The sequence below is a fragment of the Anoplolepis gracilipes genome, chromosome 1 (assembly GCF_047496725.1).
Source record: "Anoplolepis gracilipes chromosome 1, ASM4749672v1, whole genome shotgun sequence".
NCBI lineage: Eukaryota > Metazoa > Arthropoda > Insecta > Hymenoptera > Formicidae > Anoplolepis > Anoplolepis gracilipes.
Genome location: NC_132970.1, coordinates 17,013,403 through 17,033,618, shown reverse-complemented (window position 1 = coordinate 17,033,618; position 20,216 = coordinate 17,013,403).

Sequence of the window (20,216 nt, the reverse complement as noted above, 5' to 3'; positions counted from 1 at the left end):
TGCAATATCAAGAGATCTAGCGAGCATACGACAAGATATGAAATAATTTAGTGAAGCGCGAATCCCGGCATACACCTGGGTACACATTAAAAATCAAGGGGCAAAACCGTGCCCCCGCTTACATCTCTCCTTCTCCCCCCTATTTCGCTCGCTCTTTTGTTGCTCGACAATCGGCATATTATACTAATATGCCGCGCCAAGAGACGATTATACATCGCGGTGCATCGCATCGTCAAAGGGGCTTTCTCCAAGTACATACAACAAGCTTAATTGGCCGGTCCGAATTAGGGAAATGATACCAACGCGACTGGTTTTCAAGAGATGCTTCCATTTGTATTACGTATCTACGGTTGATCTTTCCGCGCCGATCCCGCAGAACGCGTTGTTCGCTCGAAAAGAATATGTGTTTAGATCGAATGATTGTAAGTCGTCCCTTCAACTCGCGCCCATTGAGATCTCTCGGCTACCTGAATCGACGCTCTCGATGATTCAAAATTAATCACCGAATCAATCGCTTTCGTAACGAGAGAGAGAGAGAGAGAGAGATATTGCCATTTCTAAAGTTTCCTTAACAAGAGTATAATTGGACGTTATATTTGGAGCAATTTATTTTAATGTTTATTTTCCTTTACATAATTACCTTTTTAATTAAAATCTTTTTAAAGTAAGATCTTTGAAATTAATTAAAAGATAAGAAGTTTATCTAAATTGCTTAATTTCAAAATATGAAGCAATTCTTTAATTAATTTCGTAAGAAAAATCATATTTAGAAATATTCTTCTTTTCTTGTATTCTTTTTATTTTTTTCTTTATAAAAAAAAGAATTTGAAAAAATTTTTAAAGAACGAAAATTAAATACATATATATATATATTTATACATTCCATGTAAGGATAAAGATACCAAAACCAATCGATGCAGCCCACCATTCGATCGACGCGCGACGTCTACGAAGACCGGGACCCGGGACGGTTTTTTTAACCGCGTCGCGAAAGATTGACACGAGTGGCCCGAGGAGAGAGGGTGGGATGCTCTTTGGCGTGGGCTTGTCATCCCCCGCGTCCTTTCAAACAATAACGTGAGGACAATGACTAGTTTGGAAATTCACGGACAAAGCCGCGGGCACGGCCAAATGGCGCTTATACCTAGACCGGAGGGGGCGCCGGATATACCTGTGCCCCTCTACGAAAATATATCCTGCGTACTTTGGCGCGATCGCGAAACCCTTTCATCGAACGGATTCGATCATTATGTATCTTCTGGGGGGGGGGGGGAGGAGGGGAAGGTGGGAAGGGGATCGACGATAATAAAAAATACGAATCACTCGCAAAGCCACACCTCGGGCGATCTCGATCGAAGAAGGCGCGCTTATTCGATCCTGCTTTCTTTCGACGATTAGTTCTGCTTCAAGGGATTCCTTTTTCTGCGTCTTTGATGCGTCTGCGATAGTTCGCACGGTGATTTGCGGGAAGAGGAAAAAAAAACCCGATTGCGTTATCTCAATGTTGGTAGAGAGTCAAGTGTCACCTCCAACTTTGAAATATATTATCAAAAGAAAGGAAACGTAACAGCTACGCGTTACAGAAAGCGTTACAGCTATAGTAAAAGGATATACGTAGCTGTTAACGCTTTTAAGCATTGACAGACAAAATTTATTGAATGGTAATACTTGAAGGAAAAAAAAAAAAAAAAAAAAAAAACCCTTTCTCGTCGTCACAAAACCGGTTCCATGTTTACCGCTGCACGCGTAAACAAGTTACAGTTGTAACCGCAGAATTTGAGCCGTCAACGAGATGACGCCGGAAATACATGAGGAAGAAATGGGAGCAGGGGGGAAGGGGGGGCGTAACTCTTAACCATAACGATTACCGAGGTATTACTCGGAAGCGGCGTATTAACGTTACCTATATCAAGAGAGAGAGAGAGAGAGAGAGAAAGATTGCGTTCCTCGAACGTGTAAGACTGACGTGAGGCCAGGCGTCTCTTTTGTGCCCTTTATGCCCGTTTCTCCGTATCCTTTCTCTGTCAATCAGCGGAGATCGCACAATGGCGGACGCGACACATTGTGTAATTCAGAGTGAATGCAAGAGAGCAAAGGCCCTCCTTCCCCCTCCCCCTCCCCCGCCCTCTCCCTCCCTCCTACCATCGGATAATTATTACGCGACCGCGGGCCAGTCCTTATGCGGTGCGTGTTTTTACGCACACGTACGCACGCACGTGCGTAAAAACATAACCCGGGTACACACGCACAGAAGAAACGGACCGGTACCCGTACCTCCTCGACAATGGGTAAGGGGGAGAGAGAGGGATGGGGGATGGAGAAGAGGGAACGGGGGGGGGGGGTCAGGAGCATCGTGTGTGTAAGCACGCATCGCATCGCATTCGGAGACCGCGCGATATCTCGTTACACTGGTAATCGGCGGAGGAGGGTGGGGAAAGAGGGCTATAATCGATCGCAAAGTTTGTAGCGCGAGGTAAATTGACGTGGGCGTGGTGAGAACGAGACGATCGAGTGAGTGGAAACTCGAGAGCGCCCGAAAGACAACGGTGGCCGCGGCCGCGGAACAACGACGACCAGCTTCGAGGAAATCCGAGATTTTTCTTCCTTTCTCTTCTCCCCCCTTCCCCCCTTCCTTCAACCCCCCCGTCTGTCTGTTTATTTCTCTCTGTCGCGTTTCATGCGTCTCTCATCCCAGACTGCGTCTGTCTTTGATCAACTGTTGCGTACGGCATGAATGGGGGGGGGGAGGGGGTGAAAGAGAGAGAGAGAGAGAGAGAGAGAGAGAGAGAGAGAGAGAGAGAGAGAGGGGTTGCTGGAATTTAATAGGTCATCGATATTTTTATTCGTTCGTTATCGGATGCCACAAGTATCGATATACTTGCGAAAAGAATACACGAGATACTTGGAGAGGGTACAGAATTTTGGGAACCATTTAAGATAGTTTAAATATTAAGAGAGAGAGAGAGAGAGAGAGAGAGAGAGAACTCTTTTCTGCAACAGAGGTAGTTTGAGTATTTTGAAAGAGAAATATGAGATATTTTGGTTTCTTTTTTTTTTTTATAAGCGATACAAAATAATTCGAATATTTTGGAAACTATTTAAGATAGTTTAAATATTAAAAGAGAGAGAAAATTCTTTTGCAACATAGATAGTTTGAGTATTTTGGAAGAAAAATATGAGATATTTTGATTTCTTTTTTTTAAAAGTGATACAAAATATTTTGGAAACCACCCGACTAAAAATTAAAATAAGGTCCATATAAAGACCATATAATATTTGCCTGATTTAATTGTCGGGGCATGATACTATTGCTTTTTCGGCCCGAATAAACAACAGAGATAGTTTGAGTATTTTGGAAGAAATATGACATATTTGGTTTCTTTTTTTTATAAGCGATACAAAATAATTCTAATATGTTGGAAACCATTTAAGATAGTTTAAATATTAAGAGAGAGAGAGAGAGAGAAAACTCTTCTGCAACAGAGATAGTTTGAGTATTTTGGAAGAGAAATATGAGACATTTTGATTTCTTTTTTTTTATAAGCGATACAAAATAATTCGAATATTTTGGAAGTAAGATCGCACTATCTTACTTCGATAATTTCCTGAAATAAAATTTCTCGCGACTGTAAATTAATTAAAAAGAAATGCGAATGATCAATTTATTTACAAAGGTACGCAAGGTGTAGTAGTGATCGTTATCACCGAGAAATTGTTAATGTCTTTAAATTTTGTACATTGCTTATTTTCACCCTGTGTTTAATATAATTGAAACTAATTTACATAAATTAAAATAACGATATGCGCGAGAGGTACACACTAGTGTAAAGATATAATTGATAGATATTCCCTATAGATGGAACGCACATTCACGATATCACGAGGCTGCTTTTCGAATCGAATCTGAAGCGAATAAAAAGCTCGAAAGCGCTTGGCGTGCGCGTTTAAACCATCGAAATCTTTATTTATTATCTCTTGTCGGGAATATATCGAGAGTTATTAGTAAATGAATGGATATATGGATACACACTCGAGCGGCCATCGTATAAAAATCTCTTGTTATATAAACTGACACGCCTGACGGATTATTCTAATATAAATATAGAGAGTTCTCCATACTGTTTCCTACCTATCTACCGCTCTGCTTTCCTCCCTTCCTCTCTTTCAATCTCCCTTCATCTCTTTCTCTCGTTTTCCCTTCCTATTCGTATGCTCCCTCGTATCGCACGTTCTCTCTCTCCACCGTATCTCTTTCTTTCTCGCAACAAGAGCGGCCCTCGATCATCCTCCATCTCTCGTCAATGCGTCCCGGGAACTTCCGCGATTTCTGAATAGAAATCTCCATGGCGGCTGACAATGCCGCGGTGCGTGGACAATTGCATAGTCTAATGGATCCGCCTCACATCACCGTAACTTATACGTACGTGTCGTTCGCGTGAAAAGTGAATATCGACAACGTCCATTCTACGTGTCTTCCTACGGTCCGCGGCTAAAACGAGAGATCGACGTCCTCTATTTTACGTGTCTTCCCGCGTATGTCATCGGGCTCCACCGCGTGTCCTTCCCTTTTTTCTTCCTCCTTCTTGCTTCGCGTAATTCGCGTGACATTTAACATCCCCTTTACGTCCCCGTGGGTGTATATACCTGCCAGGGAAAAATTGACGAGAGCGCGATCCCGGTGCAAGAAGACTATCTACTAGTGGCTGGGGGTTACGGAAATCAAATTCATATTCGATCTTTGCCTTCGTTAAAAGAACGAGAGACGGTACCCAACCCTTATTCCGTATTATACCGATGGATCATTTTTGTCTGTGATTTTTCGAACAACGTTAATTTCTCGAAAACAAATAATCATAAAATAATATATTTAAGTAAATTATTTTTCAAATTTATTATTTTAGTCTTTATTCAGAATGTTCAAAGAAGGTATATACATTTTTTCAGATCTTTTAAAACACTTTTACATATTAATAAACTTGTCGAAAATACGCTGACCCACCTGTACAGTTAGAAGGTGCCAAAAATAAGGGTTAATATTACCGCTATAAAATACGCGGCACAAATTTTATTTATTTAGTTTATTTTATTTCTTTCTGAAAATAAATCTTTGATAATGGAAAATTTAGTTGTCAAAATTCAAGATAATAGAAAAAATTGGGCAAGATTTTCAGGCTCATATATGTAATATTATTTTGATTTATTTACGCGATCGAAACACGTTTCGTTTGATTCCACGATACGATTGCATATAATTTCAAAATTATCAACGCGAAGAGTTTTGAGTTTCTTCGGTTGCGACAGGTTGGGTAGACGATACGCGCGAAGAAATCCGAAAAGAAATCGTTTGTCTTCTTCGCTCGCGTAGGCGGTTCCGCGGTCGCGCATTTACCCCGTCGCCTGTCGGTCCAACAAAAGGCCGCAAGTCTCTCAACATTTCGCGTTCTCGCGCGCACTTTACGGTCCGCGTTTGCTTGCGAGCTCGTCGTGAGCAAGACAGAAGAATACACGACGAAGAAGGGTTGGGCGCGCGCGGGGAAGAGCCAAGGAAGGGGTTGGAGAGGTCTCAACCTTTTGGTGGTTGGAGACGAGGAGGAGAAGGAAGAGGAGGAGGAGGGGGAGGAGGAGGAGAAGGCTACGAGAGAGGAGAGATGGTCCGGGCAGTTACGGCATTATATACCTAACAGGAAGAGAGACAAAGCGAACAAAACACTGTCGGGGCGTCGCTCCGCAAACAGAACCCCTTTGGCGAGAAGAAGAGAGAAAGAGAGAGAGAGAGAGAGAGAGAGAGAGAGAGAGAGAGAGAGAGAGAGAGAGAAGGGGAGAGGGGAGGGGGCAGGAACAGAGAGAACTAAAACTTGGAACAAAAGTCCTCACTTTTGTTCCCTCGAAAGTTTTTCGAATTATGGTCGTAGTATGGCGAGAGGAGGGAGGGAAGGGGACGGTGGTGGCGCGCGAAGAGGACCCTCTGTGATTTATATCTCGCGAAGGTTTCGGAATTATTAAACTTTCCGGCACCCGGAAGAAAGAGGCGAGGGCGGGGACGCGGGGAGAGCGGGAGGAAGAGTAAGAAAGAAGAAGAGAAAGAGAGAGAGAGAGGAAGAACGAGCTTGTACTGTAATTAAGCCGTTTTCTAATGAAGATTGATCGGCCAATTAGCACCGGCCGCCCATCGCGTGTTTGTCTCTTTATTTAGTGCCGTCGTATTGGACGCATCATCTCTCGGTTGACGTTTCCTTAACGCTAAAGATGCACATTTTGCAATACAATTATGGAACGGACGGTGTTACCTTTGAGTCTCATCTTCATGTTTCCGAACAAAGAATATTCAAGTTTATATTTTACGTGAGTGAAAAATAAAATTCACATTTTAATAATTATTAATATTTAAAAGAAATCAGCATAAAAATGAGCATTTGATAGAGAAATGGGTTCCAAGAGTCTATTCAACTTTTCAGGAGTTTAATTGTATATCCCTCACGTTTCACGATAAAGTATGATCTATCATTCTACTAAACTCTGTAGCTATGAGTCTTTTTATCGCCATTCACATAAAACGTCTCCTTGTCTTTTACGCGATGTCCTTAATAAAATAAAACGAGCCAAACACGGCAGTTACCATTATTCGTTGCTTCTTCTTATTTTGGGCCATTACATTCTACCATTTACATTCCTTCGTTTAATCGAGAATCGAAACGACGAGACATCGAAATTACACTTACACATTAGACCGCTACGTCGTCGATAGGGTAAACTCGGGTAAGATGGCCATAGTTTTTTAAAATGCAAAAAACATACTTTTATTTTTGTTATTTTTTAATAGCGTTTGGCATATATTATCTTCCCTGAAGCTTAAATTACGTAATATTATCGAAATTAAGAGGAAAATATTTAATAGAAATTTTATATCAAAATAGTACAACGTAAGCATTGGTCATCTTACCCAACTTTTAAGGAAAAGATGACCATAGTGACGGAAAGGTGGCCATAATATTTATAAAAAAATAGTGAAAACACGAAAATAAAAATTATAGGTCATGTAACAATTTACATATCTTTATAATATATCTAACGTCGATTACGATAGCTTCACTGTAATTTATTCGATGTTATAACAGTTTTTAGTGGACAAATGAAAAACTTTGCAGGTAGTCAAAAGTAAAAATATGACGTAAGATTCACAATATCGTTATTTCGAATAATCTATGCACATAAACTACTGTAAATATCGATTATTTTTGATAATCACTAAAAAAGCGCACTATGTAGCGATTATTGAAAAAATTACAGCCTATGGCCATCGTACCCTAGTTTACCCTACATTTGTCACGAGAACAAAATAAGTCAGTGCACGGCTCTTCTCAACAGACGATCGAAATTATCGCGAGGCGTCGAAAAGTTGCTCTCGCATAGTAATAGTAGTAGTAGCTTACTCGCTACTAGCTTATCCATGTATATTATCAAACGAAACACACTTGAATCGTCCATTAACAAGCAATTAAACCGCTGGTAACGAGGCACAATTCAACGGGCCGAGTCGAGTTATCCCTGGAAGAGATTAAAAGCCACCACTTATGAGTCTGGTGAAAATCACCCTTCCGCCGTCCTTCTCCCTCCTTCCCGCGAACGTCTCTGTCTCTTCCCCGGTTCCCCCGTCCCATTTCAGCTACTAGCGGCCACAATAGAGAGTGGGAAGCCTCCTTCTGTGGTTCGCACACAATGGATATAGTATATCAAACAAATTCGACCCCGCGGAATTATTGGCCGGGCTAATCCCACGTTACCGGTCGCGGGGACGATAGTTCTGCCATCGGCGCGACGGCCAGCACGTGACCCCCTCGGCGATTGTCGAGGGGGGGTTGAAGGGCGAAAATTCAGCCGTGAAGCGTCGTAAGGACGTGCAACCCTAACCGCGATTAATAACGTTTCGACGGCCGATAGATCGTCCGCGGATGCGAGTCTCGAGCGACTCCAATCGGACGTTCAAATTCATGAATCATGCATGAATATGTGTGTCAGTCAATCGCTGGAAAGAGTTCCTGTCGTTGAAAATTTATTTCCAATGCCAAAGCAATATTCAAGAATATTTGCAGTATTATATTAATTTGCTGTATTTATATATAGTTTGAAAAAGTAAAATCAAAATTTTGCAAAACTTTCATCTTTAAATAAAATTTCCATTCCTTAAATACGGCTGATTATTGCTGTTTCGTTTTATAAAGCTGAAATATTTTCATTAGTCAGCACAGTAATAAAAAAAAAAAAAAATAACAAGATAAAAGGATAAAAGGCTAAGATTAAATATGATTTTTAATAAGAAATAATTTTTCTAAATTTAATATAAGAATAGAATATAAATCTGTGAAAAGTTAGAAAAATTCTCGAGAACGAATTAAATTGAATATTTACTATAAATATTTAACATATATCTAAACTTAAAAAGATAAAATTCGGCTCTTTAATGTCATAGTTAATTAGCCGTATTAATAGGCTTGATTGTACACTCGGCGCATTTATTTTGGAATTATCGATCTCGGAATATGAGCGATTGGCATTAACGAGTCAATACAGATAATATAAAACGGGGAAAATATTAAAATATCTTGCGCACCTCTGGAAACGACGATTCAAATGTGATGATTACGCGAGCGCGATTACGATTGATTTATTCTACGGCACGAAATGCGGTTACGGGCGCAATAAAGATTCTGATGGCAAGTCCGCATGCGACACGTCCTTCATCCTGACAGGATCGAAAGCCGTAAAAATCCTTGTTGGACGAAAGGGTAGCCAGATCTAGGTACGCATGCGTTTGACAGAAGAGATATATTTCGATCATGGATTTTGGATAGCCGGCAAGGATTAGGGGTACACCCCATTCGTGTGTTTGTTGGAAACAATGGGCGACTCTCGGCTGATTGGCCGTTGCCGGCCATGTACAAAAGGTATAACCTCCACATAATAGAGTATATAAGTGCATAACGACTGAATAATGATATTCTACTTTAATTTAAATTACGACCCGTTCACGTCATTTAATCCGGCGAGTTGTGTGAAAACTTTCTGCTAATTTATATAGTATTTAATAGCTATTATTATATATATATATTTTTATATGGTTTTTAGATAATTGTATAATCTTTTTTCAATGTATCTTATAATATTTTTAATGTTTCATATTGATTCATAGATTTTTATTTGACTATTATATTTTATATGGTTTTCCGATAATTGTATAATCTTTTTTCAGTTTATCTTATAATATTATCAATGTTTCATATTGCTTCATAGATTTTTATTTGTGAAAGGTTTATATCAAGTTAATTACTATTACAACTGCTTAACATAAATTAATAATAAAATAAATCTTTTAATTATATTTTTACATATTATACATATTTATATTTTATTACCATCTATATTTTTTACATTTGTCAATAAAATCCTTTGTGAAAAAAAAAAAAAAATGTAGGATATCAAATTCTCACATCTATTCTTCTCCGAATAATTCTTCGGGATCTCTAAATCTTAAAGCAGAGGGGATTCCTTAGGGTTTCTAATGCAGTGTTTTAAATCAAGTCCAGTATCTTAATTTAAAGCAACGTGTGTGTACTTGGTGAAGCTTAAGAAGATCGCGAATAAGGAGCATCGGTGAGGAAGCCGCAAGTAGTGGGCGTAGCCGGTGATAATTTGCATGGAAATTTTTATCGGCTCGGTCGAGGGGGCAATATCCGGCAGACGCGTTTAAGATCTCGCCGGTGATAATAACAGACGAGCGGAAACGACCGTAATGCTCGCGTACGCCGGTGACACGAGTACCACAAGGCTACGCGTCGTCTATAAACACATACACATATACATAAACACACACACACACACACACACACACACACATATCCGTTATATCTTCAACGTAGCTTCTACTTTTGGTAATGCACCACCGGGATGGTGCAAGGTGACAGCCATTGCCCACCCATATCGTGCTCTCGCCGAAGGGAGGAAAAAAATGGCACCGCGCCCCCTCGCAGTTAGATTATATAGATTCTTTCTTTTTTGCCACCCCGCGCTCGTTCTTTATCGCCGCCTTATGATAATATTATTATGTCGCGTGACACGTGGTCTGCGCTATACATTTTTTTTTTACAAAGTACGAAGCGTGTACTCGACTGAATTGTGCGAGCAATCTGGTCCCACTTTTTATATCGAGAACAAATTGAGAGAGAGATTATTGAAGATTATTAGAGCTAATGTGATAAAAAATTTTGTTCTCTATACATAAATTTTAGACGATTTGTAAGGACAGAATTTTATTTATAAGTTTTTTATGCATCGTAACATAAAGCAATTCAAGTTGAATATGATATATACAGATTAGAATATATATGATAAAATGATAAATTTAGTCGGAAACAATAAGAAATTTAAAGTGGACTTAACATTTTCTCTTTAAATTGAGAGAAAATAATAAATTACACTGAAAGGTTGTAACAGTCTTATCGATATTTTGTTGCATTCTTTCGAATTAAAAAAAGAATTAATTGGAGAACTCGTTCTACATTTTGTACGCGTACAAATAATCTAAAAGGAGAATGCGAGTCCTCGGGAAGAGAAATGGTAAGGAAACAAAGCGAGATCGAGGGATCAACGAGATTTTGTATCTCCATCGGAGCGGAGTCGCTCTCAACGAGCAGGCAGGGATCGATGAACTCTCTCTGCGGGAGGATCTAGAGGATCGATATACGAGACGTAAGAGTATACGACTCAACGATATATACATATATGTACGTATAATACCTATGCGAGAAAAGAGCGTGGCTGCCCGATCGTCCGGAAAGTCTCGCGGAATGCCGCGAAGTGCCGTCTTACGAGCGACCTACTGGCAGAAGAAGAAGAAGGCCTACCCCCGGTAAGTGCTCGGCCACTCGTGCACGGAATGGTGAGCACGCAGGCACCATATTACTGTGACCGAGTATCCAGCTCCCGGCTGGCTGGCTTCTGGGGAATTCCCGCTGAGCTTCTTTCTCCCGCCCGCCAGCTATGAAAGAGTATTTAAGAGACTTTTGCGGAAATAAAAAGAAAAAAAAAAAAATAGAAATAGACGCGGCAAGGGGGGAAGAGACTAAAACAGGATAGCAGAGGAGGGTCTCGATATGTTAGGGAAGCGGTGGGCTGGGGAGGGGGGAGGGGGGAGGGGACAGAACGAGCACGCGTGTATGTGTGCGTGTGCGTACACCCCGTGGTGGGCACCCCGTTGATACGCCTCGTCGTTTTCGACGAAGCCCATTGAAAACAATCATGCACAATGGCTCTCTCTCTCTCTCTCTTTCCTCTCTCTTAAGAGAGAACGTTCTTATTTTATTATACTTATATATATATATATATACGCGCGACGCTGTGCTTAAAACGCGGCCGCATAAACGGTTTTGGAGCGCGAGCGTTTTCAGAGAGGTAGAGAGACGTGCGAGAGCGCGTGTGCATTTTGCGCGGCCTCAAAAAGCCGCGTGCGTGAAAGAACGCGCGCGCGCGCGCGATTCTATGTATCGCGGGAAGGGAGGGCTCGAGAGAGGGGTAGCATTCTCTTTTCTATTTCTTTCTGCGCTCTCAATTGACAGTGACGCATCACCTTATAATCCGAAATTGTCGCCACCCTTTAGCGGATAAATTACAATCGCGAGAAATTTTCTTTCTCTCTCTCTCTCTCTCTCTCTCTCTCTCTCGTGTTTTATACTTTCAATTTCATTATCTTCTTAAATGTTTTTGTCTCCTCCTAAAATATGTAGAAAAAAATCAATACATTTGATTAGTTTACGCGTATATATATATATATATATATATATATATATATATATATATATATATATATATATATATATATATATATATATACGGAAGAAAAATTCTTCTTTAATATGAATATTTTTATTTTAATTTGTATATAATATATTTTATATTTTTAAAATCTTTTCCGTGTATAAAAAAATTTACATTTTAAAAATTCGCTCTTGATTGAAACAATTTAGAAAAAAGATTGTAGACAGTTATTTCGTAAAGAGGTAGTTTACAGTAAAGAGACAGTCGGTAATCCATTGAATTAACAATTCGTTAGATTGGTATTGACAGTCTTTTCACATGTTTGAAGAGTTGGACAATATCGTGTGCACAACGTATGCAATGCAACGTTTTTATCTCGAGTATATTCCGAGACACGAGAGATATACGTACTACTGCCGGGCAGTACGTGAAAAGCGCTGGCGTGTACATAGAAACTCACGACGTGTACACACGCATTTCTAATGCCTCTTATGCGGGTCTCTCATTGTGCAACGATCTCTCTTGTTATCCGGTAGAATCGTTACGAACCACGAGGAGATCCACCCGCGGCAACCCTCGACCGCATGAATGCGCCTACCTGCCGCGGTCGACTACATCACAAAAACTATTAATTTCTTGATTTCTGATCGCGCATTAAAGATGAAGGATAGGAATAAAGAGAGAAAAATTGAGTATTATTCATAATCGAGAACGGGAGAGAATAGGAATTATATAGTTATACAATTTCTGTCATTTTTCCTTTTTTATTTTATTTTATTTTATTTCTCTTTCTATCAGGGTCAACTTTGCATCATATTAAATAATAATTAAAATATCCACAATACGAAAAGTAATGTGTGTGTGAGCGAACAAAACTCTCTCTCTCTCCCTCTCTCCCTCTCTCTCTCTCTCTCTCTCCTAAAATATCGAATGAATTTTACGAGTTGTATTTTTCCAAACACATTCCACATACGTATTTGTTATCGTGCTATAAACAAAATGACATCATTTTATGAGAAAACAGAAACGATGAAATTTGCAATTATTTTCCCGTATAGGTATCGCGATTACCCCGGCCGATTTTCAAAACAAAACGAAACGGCCAGCCTGAAAAAGCAGGGAGAACTTTTATCACTCTATCGCGGCATGTGACATTGGCTCTGAAATGAACGATGCGAAATAATTTGCAGAGACGGATGCGTGTGTCCGTGCGTACGTGCGTGCGTGCATGCGTGCATGCGTGCATGTCGCTTGTATATTCCGCTATGTGGTTTGCTGGCCGTTACGAGTGGCCGCCGAGCGGGATCGCGCTAGCCCGTTGTAATGGACGAATCGCCCGCGCAAGTATAATCGGCGTGTATATACATATATCGCCGGAGTACTTATGGCAACGCGCGTTTATGGCACATACGCGACGCTCGGCGCACACCGGGCGGGCCTGGCAGCGGCCGGACATGAAATCCAGTCGAGGACCACTCGATCCACGTCACGTCTGCCACTGATTAACATTAACTTCGTCGAAAAAATTGTACCAAATGGCAGCCGCGCGAATTCGGCGCTTTGGCTGGCTGGCTGGCTGGCTGGCTGGCTGGCTGGCTTACTGGTCGCGGACGCGTCCGTGTTCATCTTTTTCTCTTTTTTCTTTTTTTTTTTTTTCCCCCCTTCGTTATCTCGCCGAAACGCGATCGAGAGAGCGTAACCCAGTTTCCGCTTTTGACGCGACCGATAAATACGGCCGTTGCGATATAAAGGCGCGGCATCGATAATGAATATTTTAATCTTTGACAGAGAAATTATATATTTTTAGTAATATTGATGAAAGATATTTAATTGATCGATTGTACATCAACGTTACACTTTATTTCGAACAATAGACAATTATTTTCTTTATAATAAACATTTGCATTGTTAAATATAGATTTATATATTCCAAGGGCGGCATCTTTTTCGTGCAATTATTGCATAGGAAGAAAACAATTATAGGAGACGAGAAAAGAAGACGATAAAGAGTGTTAAAAAAAATCACAATCAACGTCGGATGCGTTGGTAACCCGTGCGCTGTCACCCCCGTATATCAGAGGTCGCCCCTTGGAAGCGCGCAGGGGTGCAGTTAATTCTAAAGCGATTAGGCGCACGCGACGGGGCAAAGGTGTCGACCTGCAATTGACAACGACTCGAGGGTCACGAAGCCTTCGGAAGAAGAGATGGCCGAAAGGGGCGCGACAGGGAGGACGAAGAGGGGGTGGATGTGGGGCGAAAAATTAAATTAAATTGCCCGATCCGTGAATCGGCATACTTCGTCGCGCGATCGGAACGTAATTCCGGATTAATATGTATATACATGGGGTGGGCACGTAGTATTTCACGCTCCCCTCCTGGAAACTATGTGAGATTGTTTGATTTTTCAACATGGCAAATTTAAAAGTAATACCACGTTTGTTCGATGTTAATACTATATTGATAGAAGGATTGACAAAACTATTAATTATACATTTATCCTTGCGTGGACAGAGATTTACATAAAAATAAATAATTACAACGCTAAAGAACGGCGATGAAGAATTGCATCAAATTTGCAGGATTAATTTATCGGAAAAATTATTTAACAGGAGTTTTAATAATAATAAAACAGGATGTATCTTGCGTTGAATACAAAACGTTTCGTTGGATACATTGTCGAATTAAAAAATTGAAGAATATTCAATCGTAACTGGCGCGTGAACGAGACGTGACTATCCTTATAGTATGCATCGAGGTTTTAAGAAGGCGACTGCGAATTATTCAAGCCACCGCCACCCTCGATTATAGAAGACAATTTTAATATCGTCGAATAATAGAGAGCGCAGAAGGGGCGACGGGGACAAGGGTGCGTCCTGAAAACTCGGGCGGGTATAAGGTCACGGAGGTAGAGGCTGATAAAGGAAGAGTTTGAGGACTGTCCCGCTCCTGTGGGCTGCTGGCTACGTGGTGAGCATATGAAACGGTATTCAATATCTTTGGTACCCCCAGGAGGAAAGGGATAGGAGGAGAAGTAGGTATGTGTTCATTGTCATCGTGAAACTATTTCGAGCTATCACGTAGCTTGTGAAAAGAACAATGAAATCGATATAGAATAATGAATCGACACGATATTGCAGCGGGATTAATCCCTTCAGATCTTGTATACATAAACCTTGACTTTGCGTAGAATATGAAAAATATTATACCTAGACATATCTATACTTATATTTTAGGTGATAGCGTCTATAACTAATTAAAAGTGACGACATACTTTTTTACAATACGATACGTCTATAATTTAAATAAATTAAATTAAAGTCTTGAAAAAGTACGCGCATTGTGGTTAAAAATCTTGCATTTCAAATAAACAAAATTTCACGTGTTTGCGATTGATATTTTGCGCGACGAGAACGAACGAACGAACGAATCGAATACGCCAAGATTTTTACTTTTTACACGTCAAAGATTCGCGAGAGATGTCCGTACTCTCTATGCCGAAAGCATTTTTCTCACCGCCAAGACTCTCGAGGCGAATGAAGACACCCGATGGACGTTGCTTAAGAGGAATAGGGTCAACACCGCGCATAATATAATATACATGTGCACACGTGACGAGGGGGAGGGGGCGGCGGACGGGGAGCGGGGGAGGGCGCGGAGGGGACTGTTGCAAGTACCGACGGATGAAAGAGGCGTGGGAGGCATAGAAAGAAGCTGACGGAGTGGACGCTCCTTGTTATTGTAGCCATAATGGATGGGCAAACATAGCGACACACACGCGGCGGAAGCCGCAGGTAAAACGGGCCCACACGGGCCCGCGTGTACCCGCACCGAGTCCGATTACTCGGCAAATATTGCGCATTATTTCGTGCCGATGTTTTGTCGAACGTTACTCAACTCGTCGTCGTGACGCGGAAAATAAAAAAATGGTTTTGCCGTCGCCCTGCGTACGGGGTTGCTCGCTCGCTCGCTCGCGCGCGCTCGCGCGCGCGGGCGCGGTTAACGTCCACTTCGTGAATACGTACGAATAATTAATCGTCCGAGTAGCAGGCAGATCCGCGATGCCTTTCACGAGCAAATATTTATTTCGTTAGCTGGAATCTCGACGTTCCGAGAGCCTCCACGGGGTGACATGTGACAGTAACGAACTTGAAGCCAAGGGTTTTTAACTTTAACGTCGCATTGATATGGATATGAGTCATGTAAAAGGAAAAAAAGAACGAAATTCCGGAGAGAATTATTACGAAAGAAATGAAGAGGCCAAATTATATATTGAGTACATGCAAACAGAGCTTTTCTCTTTACAATTCTTAAGATTACAAGTCCTATAAAATTCAATGTTTTATATTTGTTCAAACTAATTTCTAGCGCATACACATACACATACTTTGTATTTGTACAAATTTAAATATCTGTTTTAATTTATTGCTACAACGCAATTTGTTACGTTGCAAAAAGCATTTATGGAATACGTCTGAAAAATAAAGATTACACTTTCCGATTGTTCGTCGTACTTACAATTAGAAAAAAAAAAAAAAAAAAAAAAAAAACCATTGCAAACGGAATATCGCGGAAACTACTGACTGAGCTTTCGCTGTCGTAGAGTCGAGATTCCTCGTCAAACTCGCGAATGGCTTCGGCTTCTGGCGACTTGATGCCAACAATTACAGGCAATACGCGCAAGCGTTGTATTCCGCCTACAATGCGAAACGTATTTCAATGAACGGGCGGCGATGGAATCCGGCGTTGGAATGGGCAGGGAGAAGGGATGAGAAGGGGGCGGTGGGGGCGAGATGAGGTGACTCGCAGGGATCGAGGCGGCAATGTTCGCGGTGGAGCCGCCGGATACTGAGGGCAGGACGAGACGATCATTGAAATGGAAATGCCATTGACGCAAAGTGAAAGTAATTAATGGAATACGTCCGAGCGATAGAGTGAATTCGATGCCTGGCGCCATTGTCGCCGCGGAGCGAGATACACGTACCTATACTAAGGGGGTGAGAACGAAGGGTGGGTGGCCCCTGGACGTTTCTAAAGAGCGCGAAGCGCGAGTGAGCGTCGTAGGAGAGGTCGGAGAGGTGGAGAAACGGTGAGAATTGTGCGTAGAACAAATGAGAATGAAGCGGAGAGGAAAAGCGGGAAGAAAATTGGAATGAGTCAAGTGTGCGGAGAGATGCAGTAACGATACGAGGAAGGGTAAAACGTACAAGCGGAAATTTTTTAGTTTTTAATTAGTGAAAAAAAAAAAAAAATACTACAAGCACAGAAGAAGTATGCATATTTCACTAATCTGAATAAAAATTAAAAATTATGAATGTAATCATTTTAATTTATAAAGTAATGCTTTAAATTTTTGTAAATTCAGTAATAAAGATATATTAAATATTATAAATTGATATATGAACGATATATAAATATTTGCCTGTACGTCAAGATTCGTATTGTAAAACAATGATGGACAAGGTATGTAAGAAGCAGACAGATTTTTCAAGACAACGTCTGCGAGTAAACGACGGACGCGAGTGGTTAAGGAGACTGGATAGTATACGGGAAACTGAAAAGGTTGCTTGTCGAGGAACGGTCCGCCGGCCAGGAGGAAGAAGAAGATAGAGAGAGAGAGAGAGAGAGAGAGAGAGAGAGAGAGAGAGAGAGAGAGAGAGAGAGAGAGGGATGACAAATTTTCCTAGATTTAATTAATATTTCATTTGCATGCTATTTCTCGCCTTGAGCAGCTTCGTAACGCCAAGTATGATCCCCGCCACCAGGCTACAGAACTAACACCCGGACGCGTGAAGGGAGTATCAGCCGCTACGTGATCTATCTACGTGCACCTCGACATTGATACACATACACACACACACACACATATATATATATATATATATATATATATATATACACGTATATACATATACACATCACCGGGGAGCGGACGTTTATAACAGCGCGGAGAATGCGGGGCGGCGCGAGCTACCGTGAAACAGCGTGGTGCTCTCTGTATTTCAATTTAGCACGTCCATTGTTAGATACTAATATTATTCAGTTGGGAATTGTTTCGCGACGCCCCTCGGGGGAAGAAGGGGAAAGAAAGGGTCTCGATTTGCACCGACGCGGTGAGTCCCCTGGACTCTATTACTCCGTCCTTCCTATTCTCGCGAATGATTCTGCCCAACGTCGAAAGAATAGTCGACTCGATAAAATGCTCTCGATACCTATATAATAAAAATGCTCGAGAGGAATGCTTTATTAAGAGTACGCAGATTAGTTTGATCAACTCATTCGTTTCTTGTATTAAACTTTTTCGTTACAAATACTTTCCGGTTTTATGTATGAATAATATAATCAGATGATTTTTTTTTTTTTGTTAAAGTTACGTGAAAACTAATATGAATACAAAGAATAACTGTATAATAGTAATTATTATTTCTATTATTATATATTATTGAATTTTATCGTCATTATATGTTATTAAGTAAAAAATGGAGTACATTAATAATTATTATGACACAACATTTATATGAATACTGATATAAAGTATTGTTAAAAATATTATCAAATATTATAATCGGCAAAGAAATAATAATAATAGAAGAAATAAAAGAATTAAGTAAAAAACTGATAACGTAAAAGAGAGAAAAAAATTCGTAATATATTAATAATTTCTACGGATTACTCGGAACCGTGCAAAGAAAGTTAATGGAATATTTTATTATAGTTACCAAGTTGACAGTTGCCGCGCGGCAAAGAGACATGTGATCTCCGGTGTCATCCTTCGCACACATTGAATCACGCACACAGAGACACTTCTTTATGTGTATGTGTGCATACAGGTTGGTGGTACCAACCGAGAGCGATCGCTTCACAGGGCGAGCAAACACGACGCCATGTTTGCCGACGTTCGGCAACACTTTATTCTCTCTTCCGCACGATCCGTAGAAAAGGCCCAAAAATATCTCTCTCTCTCTGTCTCTCTTTGATTGGCTTCCACGCATTCGTACGTATGTATATTTAAGCGAGCCGGTGTGTATGTCATAAAAACACGCGTGTGGGTGAGCGTGTGGATCCACGCATAGGGTAGAGGAACTCTCGGTTCCCATACGGAGAAGAATATGAAAAAGAAATAGCGAGCGAGGAAGCAAATATTGATGGAAGTCGAAAAAATGTTAAAAGCCATTCGACTCGTTATTCGGTCAGCTATAGTCGAGGACGAAAATTCATGGTCCGATGAAAAAAAAAGAGAAAAAAAGGAACAAGCAGTCGAGGAAGTAAAAATCCTCATTGGTATTATGTAACGTCGTCATATCTCGTTTCTCGAATCATTTTTACTCCCTGCTAGATTTGTATTTTAGAATGCTCAATAAAAGACACCGCAATATTTTCGTTTTAGTCCAAGATATTCTCACATCTTATACAAAGTTTTAAATTTTCTACATAGTTGCAGCTTTACGTTTTTTTTTTGATAAAACATAAAAATAATTTCTTTTGATTGAATGATATACTTGAGAATATTAAAATGATCTTTGACTGTGCGTTTCTTGCAGATCGAATCGAGTTTGCTAGGATCAAGAGAAATTAATAAAAGGAAATTGAATAGCGTGGTAAAAGGATTTTAAAGCCAATCATCGAATCATTTTTACTCCCTGCTAGATTTGTATTTTAAAATGCCCAATAAAAGACACCGCAATATTTTCGCTTCAGTCCGAGATATTCTCACATCTTGTACAAAGTTTTAAATTTTTTACATATTTGCAGTTTTACATTTTTTTTATGACAAAACATAAAAATAATTTCTTTTGATTGAATGATATACTTGAGAATATTAAAATGATCTTTGACTGTGCGTTTCTTACAGATCGAATCGAGTTTGCCAGGATCAAGAGAAATTAATAAAAGGAAATTGAATAGCGTGGTAAAAGAATTTTAAAAGCCGATCATCGACGCAAGCGTAATTCGATGAACAAAATCTCGGCACCTCGACCTCACCTCCTCACCTTCACTCTCGAGGGAGTACCTGAAATTACTTCGCTCCTATCATCCGGCGCACCCCCTTTCGCAACAATCGGATCGGTTTCCAACTCTAACAACCCCTTTCCCCATCCCCGTGGCTTAAAATTCCTGGATGTGAACGCGAGACGCGACGAAGGAAGGCGAAGAGGGGAGGGTTGTTGCACTCTCCGACTGCGAATTAAGCCCGGTCGGCAGAGGTAAGGGCAGATAGGTGGGAGCGAACGGAAAGGGGCCAGGAGAGGGGAACGGGGGAGAGTGGAGGGAGGTGGGGAGAGTGCTATTATGCTCTATTATGAATGGTAACCAGTAGCCAAAGGAAGGGAAACTCCGTGGGGTGTCGATATATTGCCATCCCTGGAAAACCAGGCGGCCATGCCTCGTAAATAATAACCGGGGCATTATGT